The sequence below is a fragment of the Artemia sp. Qi Xiang Cuo genome, chromosome 1, assembly GCF_049724085.1.
Source record: "Artemia sp. Qi Xiang Cuo chromosome 1, ASM4972408v1, whole genome shotgun sequence".
In the NCBI taxonomy this organism is placed as follows: Eukaryota; Metazoa; Arthropoda; class Branchiopoda; order Anostraca; family Artemiidae; genus Artemia; species Artemia sp. Qi Xiang Cuo.
Window position 1 is genome coordinate 88607517 of NC_142794.1, and position 11015 is coordinate 88618531.

General features: G+C 35.2%; 1 non-coding gene across 1 annotated transcript; it reads right to left on the minus strand.

Annotated features, from left to right (window-relative positions):
* Positions 1-1059: 1059 nt before the first annotated feature.
* TRNAD-AUC (transfer RNA aspartic acid (anticodon AUC)) lies at positions 1060-1132 on the minus strand. The gene has a single exon. It is a non-coding gene; the product is annotated as a tRNA-Asp (tRNA).
* Between the last annotated feature and the right edge of the window lie 9883 nt (positions 1133-11015).

Below are 11015 nucleotides of genomic sequence, written 5' to 3' on the forward strand. Positions count from 1 at the left end.
CCATAGTAACGGATATATGGTGGTCCGGGTTGCAGCGGTAGCTAGCAACCTAGTAAGAGACGATCACGTCCAATGTAAGAAATATAAAAACCCATAGTTCCTAAAAAAGAAGTCAGATCAAAGCAAAAAGTACACCATTAGAGCCGCCTTGTCCGAAACCCCTGTATAGAAAACATTCTGTCCCTTGGTCCGGGTTGCAGCGGTAGCTAGCAACCTAGCAAGAGACGATCACGTCCAATGTTAAGAAATATAAAAACCCATAACTTCTAATTAAAGAGTCAGATCAAAACAAAAAGTACACCATTAGAACCGTCTTATCCGAAACCCCTATAAAGGAAACTTACCGCCCTTTGGCTTGAATAACAAAGAAAATATATTGGCTTGAAAATCAAGAAAATTGACTTCAACCACGTTATTCTCCACAAACGGGATATTTTCTTCTTTCTTTCTTTTGTTTCCAGAGATAGCTTGGCACTGGAACATCGGAGAGAGTTGTTCAATGGCTCATTTTAAAGGAAATATATTAAAAGACGTAGGCTTCTTCCTGTTTGAAATCATTTGCAATAAGGAACGAACTGTAACCTATAGTAAATGAAGTATTAAATCAAAGACTTCGTGGTTCCGGGTTGCAGCGGTAGCTAGCAACCTAGTAAGAGACGATCACGTCAAATGTTAAAAAATGTATAGACCCGTAACTCCTAAAAAAGAGTCAGATCAAAACACAAAAGTACCCCATTAGAACCACCATGTCTGAAGCCCCTGTATAGGAAACTTTCCATCCCTTGGTTTGAACAGCAAGGGAAATATATTGGCTTGAAAATCAAGAAAAGTGGCAGTTACTACAACATTCTGCTTAAACGGGACATTTTTTTTCTTTTTTTCTTTTCCACAGATAACTTGGCACTGGAACATCCTAGAAAGTAGTTCAATGGCTCATTTTAAAGGAATTAGATTAAAAGACGATCATTGGAATATAGTAAAGAACGAGCTCTTGCCCTTAGTAACCAATTTCTTGTTAAATTAGCTAATTAATTTCACCTGATTTTGTTTTAATACTAATTCCCACACCGGGATTCGAACCCAAGCCAATTGGTTGATAGCCAACTATTCTAAACCACTAGACCATATGAGATATGTGTAAAAAGCTAATTAATTGTTTTATGATATCTTACAGCATAAATTTCATCGGATATAGCTGAAACCTAGTAAAGAACAAACCACGGCACATAGTAACTAAAACTTTTAGAATAAAGAATGAACTCTTGCCTATACTAGATTAGATACTCAACTTAAATATAGTTAATGATAATGTAATGTACAGAATTTCTAATATTATTAAAATTGTTGCCTATAGTAAATGATAAATTTACTAGATCTGGGTTGCAGCGGCAAATAGCAACCTATTAAGAGACGATCACTCCCCATAGTAAAAACTAAAGTAACCCATAACTCCCTAAAAAGGATTCAGATCAAAACAAAACTACACTATTAGAACCGCCTTTTCAAAACTTCTATATATCCGGGTTGCAGCGGTAGCTAGCAACCTAGTAAGAGACGATCACCTCCAATGTAAAGAAATATAAAACCCCCCAACTCCTAAAAAAAGAGTCAAATCAAAACAAAAAGTACACCATTAGAACCGCCTTGTCTGAAACCTCTATAAAGGAAACTTACCGCCCTTTGGCTTGAATAACAAAGAAAATGTATTGGCTTGAAAATCAAGCAAATTGACTTTTACCACGTTATTCTCCACAAACGGGATATTTTTTTCTTTCCGCTTGATTTTTCTTCTCAGCTAGCTGGGCCCTGGAAAATCATAGAGAGCTGTATAATAGCTCATTTTAAAGGAAATTGCAACATCTAGTGCCTTTTGTAATTAAAAATAAAATACTTTTTAAAGTAGAATCAATTTTGTCAAAAAAATTGCATTTTTGATGTATTTTTATGCTGCAGTCTTTTCAAAGATATTTGAATTTTGAAGCAATCAAACAGTTCATGGTAATGAACTCTATAGTAATAATAGCTACTTGTCTCAATAGTAACCGAAACTCCTGGAACCAAAATTTTCTTTTTTTGCTTAATCGCTAAAATTATTATGTAAACTGCAAAAATATCTATGATGCCTAATCAGTAATAGTAATTTCTTAATTTAAACAATAAAAATACATGAAAATTTTATAATTGGTTTTACAGTAATATCCGGGTTGCAGCGATAGCTAGCAACCTAGTAAGAGACGATCACGTCCAATGTTAAGAAATATAAAAACCCATAGTTCCTAACAAAGGAGTCAGATCAAAACAAAAAGTACACCATTAGAACCGCCTTGTCCGAAACCCCTGTATAGAAAACTTTCTGTCCCTTGGCTTGAATAGCAAGGGAAATATATTGGCTTGAAAATCAAGAAAATTGACTTTAACCACGTTATTCTCCCCAAACGGGATATTTTTTCCTTTTTTCTTTTTTTTTTCTTTTCAACAGATAGCTTGGCACTGGAACATCGTAGAGGGTTGTTCAATAGCTCATTTTAAAGGAAATTAATAGGGTTAAAAATCTATAGTAGCTAAAATAAATTATTTTAAAAGAGAATAAATTTTTCCACCAAAAACTGCATTTTTGATGTCTTTTCACACTGCAGTCTTTCAAACATAATCGTATACCAGCGGTAAGATTTGAACCCACGCCTCCGAAGAGACTGTTGGCTAACACCAGTGTCTTGGACCACTCAGCCAGGCTGCCTCTCATAAATAAATATATATGTGAATTTGGGTTGCAGCAGTAGCTAGCAACCTAGTAAGAGACGATCAGTCCCATGCTAAGAAATATAACAAAACTCCTAAAAATAGAGTAAGATCAAAACAAAAGTACATCATTAGAACTGCCTTGTCTGAAACCCTACTAGATAAATAATGAATGTCGTAGCTTTAAATTAGAGCTATGACGTGAATAGAAAAACACGAAATTATATTGTTGTTTCTGATGACGTCATGAAATAATATCATTGCGCCTTGACGTCAATAAAATCATTACGCCGTGACGTCATAATTACTACTTAAGAACGACACAGATGTAAATTCTCTCATTCTTGATTAGAATAATGGTTAGATCGAAGCAAGCTATGCGCAATTTGAAAAAACAGTACTACACAAACAACAGAGATAGTATCTTGAAAAGAGAAAAGCAAAGGTATTCAACCGACCAGGCGCATCGAGAAGTAAAAATTGAGAGAGCAAAACAAAGGTATTCAACCGACCAGGCGTATCGAGAAGTAATAATTGAGAGAGCAAAACAAAACAGCAAGATGTGTTATCACAAAACAAGAAAAAAAGAGAAAGATAAAAATATGCCGTTTTTGGAGAATAACGTGGTTAATTCAATATCCGTCGGATAGAGCTTGCAGATATCAGGGTGACATTGCCAAGTAACCTGCTGCCCAATTTTTGGTTTTGAATGTTTACTCAGATTGTTATAGGTGACTTCAGCCATCATAATTTCCTTGTCAGATCTAGTTTTAGAGCATTTTTCAATAGTTGTCTCGCACATTTCAGGACAGTTTGTTCTACTACACAGACAATTTTTCGCCAAATATTCAGTAGAACTAAAAGAACTGTTTAAAACACAGTTAGAAATGCTTTTTTCTTGAGTCGGTGTTCCAGGAATTTGTTCTAAATCATTAGTCTTACAAACACGTTTACTAATAACCCTAACAGGCTCGTTTTCGCCATAATTGAAAAACATTGCTTTTCCTTCGCTGTTGATAGGTATGCTTGTATATATATTTTTATTGCTGCTACATAAACTGCAATTGCTCCTTCCAAAATTAATATACGAATTTTCTAAGAAGTACGCCTCCGTATATTCACTGTGTTGTCGAACATTTTCCATTGCATCTATAAACTGTTCTGCAGTTGCCAATCCATACCTTGGAAGCTTTTTGTTAAACTGACAACATTTCTTTTGGATATTACTATGAAGCTTTGCCAAAGCATTTCTAGCCGACTTTTCAACAGCATCCGCTCTTTCAAATAGAATTTTAATCTGTCATTTTGAACACTTTTCGTGATCCCGATAAAACATGCGTAAAATGTTTCTCAATTTACAAAGATCAGCCTGCATTTTTGCCATCTTCTTGTATTCCTGAATGTAATTTTTCCCTTTGTCCTTATGCGTTCTTCGGTACAACCTCGCAGAGAATTTAATTTTTTCATTATAGATTTTGTCACCCCAGTAACGCTCCTTGATCTTTTGTTTTGCTGTCTCAATTTTTACTTCTCGATACACCTGGACGGTTGAATACCTTTGCTTTTGGTTTTTCTTATATTTGATGCGGTAATCTTCATCATTGTGATAACTCTCCTTGATTTTTTGTTTGGCTGTCTCAATTTTTGCATGTCTATAATCTTCATCATGAATGGGTTGAAGCACTTAAATCTAGGGATTATCCACATTTCGGATTGAAATTTATTGAATATAAGAATCTGATGGATCTGTGTCGTACAATCCAGAGAATAATCTCAGATCGTCAGGTTGGTACTTTCCATTTTTATTAGTCCTTGGAACATGATATTAGGAAAATGCCCTCACCTGTTGAAACTGAAACAATTATTCTCACTGACAATTTGAGAGATGTTCTTGGCTTTAAACAGAATATGATCCATGATGCAAATGCTGGTGTCGTTTACGGGATGGATCAAGTTATTTTTGGTGATTATCCACCTGGTTTTGCATCGGATTCTTGCATATTTCTATATGCATCCTTTGTGGAAACGTCGAGAGTCGGTAATTCAAATATCCCCCTCCAACGTGTTCTTGAATGAAAAACAACTCATGAACTTGTTCATCACTATAATATAAAGCATCTTCAGTATGTTCCTGTAAACAATTCATATTTGGAACTCTGTCATTTAACATTAAGAAGTTAATTGGGTTATCCTATAGAAATAACAAAAGGCTGAGCAGTGATTAAATTTCATTTTCTACCCATTGTCAACGACAACGGTACAATCACCTAAAAAAATGAACAATAAAAGAATTCAATTTGTCTGTCCCGATATCGATTGTTATCTTGGTGCTTTGAGTCAACGTCAAATAGGCAATGGATTGGACTACTACAAGGGGCGTACTACAATGTCTGGCTATGGTCTTGGTAGCTGGTTTGCTAAGCTATTTCGTTATGCACTACCCCTTGCCAGAAAATATCTTGTACCTGCTGCATCAAATTTTGCTGCTTCCACACTACAGGACTGGGGGTCGGGCAAGAATTTCAAGGAGAGTGTTATGGAAAATATTAGATCTTCAGCAAGAGCCGTTGGTGAACAATTAAAATCTCGACAAAATGGGTAGGGATTGAAAGGGATGCGTTCGTGTCATTCACTCATCAGTCTCCTGCCAGGCAGGAAGCAAAGGACATCAACAAGGACTGTGAGACATAAAACAACGAAGATCAATAGGCAGAAGCAGAAAAAGAAAAAGATTGTTAGATCAAAGAAGGATTTCTTCTCTTAAGATGACTTATCTCCCTCACAAGGAATCATATCCATCAATCAGTTCCTCATTGAATCTATTCAATGCTGAAAATGTTGATGTCAGTGTCAAGTATGGCTACTCTGAACAATTTCATCCTCAACAACCCCTCTCTGAAAATATACACTTTCAAATATTTTCCAATGAAGAATATTTCATTGATTTGTCGTCAACATTTATTGATTTAAATTTTGTGGTGAAGAAAAAGTCAGATAATACAAGTCCAAATGCCGGTGATGGTCTGTCCTACGAGAAATGTAGTCTGCATAACCTAATCAAACAAATTACTATATTTATTAATTTGACATTGGTGAGCACCAGCAATAATTTATCCAACTATGCACGCTACATACAATTTATGATGATGACGCCGAAGGTGTACAAGGAGATGATAGGACAATCATCGGGCTATGAATGTCGAACAGGTGTTGATACTGACGGTGAGTTGACTACAGCAGTGACCCAGGAGTATCATCTAGTTGGAAAATTAAATCATGAGATATTCAATATATCCCAATGGCTACCCCCCAATGTCAAGATTGACATAAAGTTACAGATGGCCCCATCGAATTTCATTCTGAGAAAAACACGTCCTGCAGCATCCGATGCAAATGTTATTATCACATCGGCAATTCTCCATGTCCGAAAACAACAAGTTATGAGCTCTGTTGCATTGGCATTGGAAAAGCTAAGAGCCAATGGTAACAACATTAAACTTCTTGTCCCCCATACACTCACCAATCAACGTCACATTGCCACTGGTTCTCGTAGCTATAGCGATTCATCGTTTATCAATGGAGAAATCCCTTCAAAATTGGCTTTGGCCTTTGTGAAGAGTGGCAGCGCCGTTGGATCCTGGACTGAATCCCCCATGATTTTAATTTTTTCGGTCTATCTAGCCTTGTGTGCAAAGTGAATGGTATTCCACTGTACACTCTATCATTTGATAAAAAATCCTATAGAACTCTGTACGAGTTGACTATGCAATCCCTAGATCATGACTCTCAACTATTTGAAAATGGAATAACCGAATCAATGTTTTAAAAAAATCATGGGGTTATTGTTTTGTACTTGTCAGGCACACAGGATATGAGCATAGTGAGTACTGGGAATGTACGTTTAGAGTGTACATTTGCCGATGCTCTGACTGAGAGTATCACGCTACTATCACTGAGTCAATTTGAAACCTATTGGGAAATCACACCTGACGGCAGTGTTCTACTAGACCTTGCACCATGAACACAAACCAAATAATCAATGTATTTAGTATGGACCCATACATGTCCCAATACATGTCCTATTGCATACCCTCGGACTTCATTGAAAAAATTCCAAGTGTTAACAATACCCTAATCATTGTTAATAGCAGTCCATCAACTTTGAAGACCGGTCATTGTCTATGCATCTTTCAAACAGCGAAGAATATTGAATTTTTTGATCCTCTTGGCCTATCATATAAATTATATGTTCCATACATCAACAACTTTATTGAAAGCAGTGGGAAAACTATTATTCAAAATGAACGAAGAGTACAGGATTTAACAACTAAGACATGTGGCTTTCATGCACTACTCTTTTTCATGTTCAGATGTCTTGGCTACACCTACAAGCAGTTTCTCAACATCTACGTTGACTTACCTCAATTGAACGACTTTCTTGTGGATAATATACTTACAAGTGTTTTTAATATTGATTTTAGTGCCCTGATAATAAAATTTTCTAAATATGTATTTGGATTTGTTTATTAATAAAAAAAAATTATATAAATGATAAAAACGACTTTTCTAATCTTTAGATTTCATCCACTACTAGGTATTTGTCGACAACAATTAGTGCAGGTAGATTATCTGAATTCACAGTGTACTGATCCTGATGTAGTGCAATGCCAGGGTCACATTTTCTATTGTAGAGTGTGACTTCACTCTTGTCATATCTCTTTGTATAGTCAATGATACTATTCGCATTCATTCTATAGAATTCACATGTTTCAATTTGCGCATTTGAAGCAATTTCACAAACAGTGTCCTCAAGTGTCGAATCACATTCCGTCACTGCCAAATAAAAATCAGTGGGTTTATAATCAAAACACCCATTGTCTTCACAACAATGACGCAGAAACCATATTCTCTTGTTGTTCCAACAGTTGAATCGTTGACCTGGTTCCTCCTCCCAGAACAATCTAAAAACACGACGATACCAATCTCGTAGCAATAAACTAAAATCACGGTTAGGATTCTTTCCAATCATACCGGGATATGTACTCTCCCACTGCTTACACTTATCATAATGACAATTGGAGCATAGGTGGCCTCTAGGATGAGAGTCACACACCTCTTCAAGACAGGAATTACAACCTTTAATTTGTATAGCATATCCTCTGTGCAATTTACACGGGTTGCATAATCTACACTTTTCATCATCATACTCCTCAATCATTGTGCAATTCTCACATGATGACCAACTGCCCAGTGAGTACATACATAGTGGACATGTATGAAACATTTTGTCATGTGTTGACGCTCTCACTGCCAAAATTAAACTGAGCTAGAAAAATAAAAAAATTGCCCGATAGAGAGAGAGAGAGAGAGGAGTAAATCATCCTTGAGCACCATCTTTCTTATGAAAAAAAAAAAAAAAGTCCTAAATTTCTAAAAACTAATGTTTAAAAGCATATACACAATATCATTTTGCTTTGTCGTGATCAATATATCAATAAATTGTGTAAATGAATTTGGACAACGATGTAGAAGCTTAATACAATAGTCTAATGATGGAGAATCAGTTTTCATTATATCGACAAGCATTCTTCGAGAAAATATCTTCCTTTGAATAGACAACTCTAGAAAATCATCATCTAGAATCAAACGTTTGTCCATAAGAATTAGAGTCCTCATGATTCGATCTTTCTCGAATCTATCCATTTCTTAGAGTCCTAACTCTCTCACAACCAACGTCAGACTAATCAGAATCTCTTTTTTGTACTTAAAATATACTCTTGTCTACTATAGAAAAAGAAAAAAAGACCATTGATTTAGAAACAGTTTTATTGAAAATAATTACAATAATAATATTCACTGATGAATTTTGTTCTCATCAATATATTTCGATAGAACATCTAATGCTGACCGAAGTTTATTTATATGGAGAATATTTACTTTTCCAGCAAAACACAGTTGTTCCTCCTGCTTAAATTTGCTTAATGATATCACGTATCTAGCATACATAGTGTCCCATTCAAGACATAGTCTACACCCAGCGGTTATTTCCACAGCCACATTAGGTACTCGTATATCGTTGCTGCTGCTGCTGTCGGTTCCATCATTAATCTCCAAAAGTGTAAATGCACCACTCATTTTCTCTCCACTAATATCCTCTCAAATAAAAAACTATTCTCTTTGAATCCAATTCTCTTACTAATATGAATTGTAGTGAAAACCATTCCTTTTATTCAAATCCTAATCGCCAATCAAGTTATACACATTCCTCTTGGCAAAGAGTGTGATGACCTGTAACTACTAGAAAAACCTGTTTGTACGGGGGCCTTGGCAAACTGCATAGACCTATTCTACTGGTGTATTTGAAAGTGACGGCTTTTGAAGTTTATCCCCCAGTTTCTGTTTTTAGGTTTGAAATCTAAACACTTAAATTTTGCATTTTTAAAAGGAAATTTGCCAGTTTTAAAACACTAATTGGCCTCTTCTTTAAATAAGGTATAAGCTGCTTACAAAGCATTCTGGAAAATTTTAAAGCAATTAATTTTGTTTTTTTTGTAACTGATTTTTTTGGGATTCTCTTTCGTTCGTATTCAAGAGAATCAAAAACCAATACAATCTATGTCACTTCAAAGCGGAAATGACTTAATCGGCTACCGGTTTAGTTGTAAAATTATGTAAATTAAAAAGTGCCCCTCAAATTGTACTAAAGCTGCCAAGAAAAAGAAAACTTATATAACATAAAATAGTTAGTTCAAAAAAAATAACATTGTGTCAATAGTCTTCGTGTCAGGCAAATCATACAAATTGAAAAGTAAGAAGGAAAACATGTAGTCACAATTAAAAAAAAGTCGCACTTAAAAGGGTTTAATTGTCCTCGGCCTCATCCAAATTTAAAGTATCCACTAGTGTCGAATGGATCTACTGAAGGAATCTACTTGTTTCAATTTCTTGATAGCCCGAGTCAAATCGCTGGGGATCACACAGTCATGTACTCCACTTGACGACCTGAGAACAAGTTGCTTCAATTTTCTTGTTTTATCTTTTTTAATCGTCTATCTGTGATATTTTCAATAAGGTTTATTGGGTAACCATTGCAGAATAGAATATCTTTGATATAATTTAATTCAGAATTTACATGATTAAGTGAACAGATTCTTAAAACTCTGTCTACTAAAGACATTATTACCCCTCTTTTCAAAGAAGGGGGGGGGGATTTGACGAGAAATTTAGATACCGATCATTATGAGTCGGCTTTCTGTATATAGAAAAGTCAAGGCTAGGAGTATTTTTTATAATCAAAACATCCAAGAAAGGCAGCTTTCCTGAATTTTCTAGTTCCATTGTGAACCGGAGATTCAAATCAAAAGAGTTGAAGTTTAGAAAATGAGAATTTTGTCTGCCAGTGGCAAAACATGAAGATGAAGAACAAGCAAATATTTCGACAAGGACCTCCGCCAAGTCGTCCTCAGTGCTAAACAATCAAGAAATACAAAAAAAAGAAAAAAACAACAAAAATCTAACCTTTTGGAGTTTACTTGACTAGATGCGAACGGACACTGAATGAAAGACCAAGCCGAAATCAATGAAAAAAAGATTTACCAAAGAGATTGAGCAAGATTGTTGTGCTTTGCAATACTTTTTGCTCGTCTGCAATTTCGGTTTTCATTAGGTATGCAAATAGGTTATCTTAAATTTGACTGGGTGCAAATATTAATTGAGTTTTTTAAGATTAAATTGTTATAAATTGGGCTTAATGAAATGTCTTCGGTGTCTCTATTTATAGCCAGATTTCTGTTTATATATATATTTTTTATCTCAGTTACCTCTTTAAAAGATTGCAGTAGGCCATTTACAGTAGATATTAAAGTCGCCTCCTCAAAAAGTACCAAATGTGTAGGATTTCCAAGTATATGCAGGGCCAAGGCGGAATCAAAGTTGTCATTTTTATTTTCGAATCTCAGGGGTTTATCTATTGAAATTTTGTGTTCATGCAAACATTTACCAAGTTGTTGATGGCTCCTAAAATTTAAAGTTTCCCACATGAACACGGGACTCTGTAGACACCACTACCCAGTGCATGGTCAGTTTTATCTTTTCCTGAGTTGAAAAAACGTTCAACTTTTTGTTCACTTTTGAAAGAAATAGAGAGATTGTGTTTATTTAAAATTTTTCCAAGTTTATCGCTAAATTTTGAAATGTATGGTAAAGGTGTGAAAGTTTTTCTCTCAATTGCCAGAATAACTGAATCAAGGGGGACGTGCTCCCAATTTTTTTGTTTT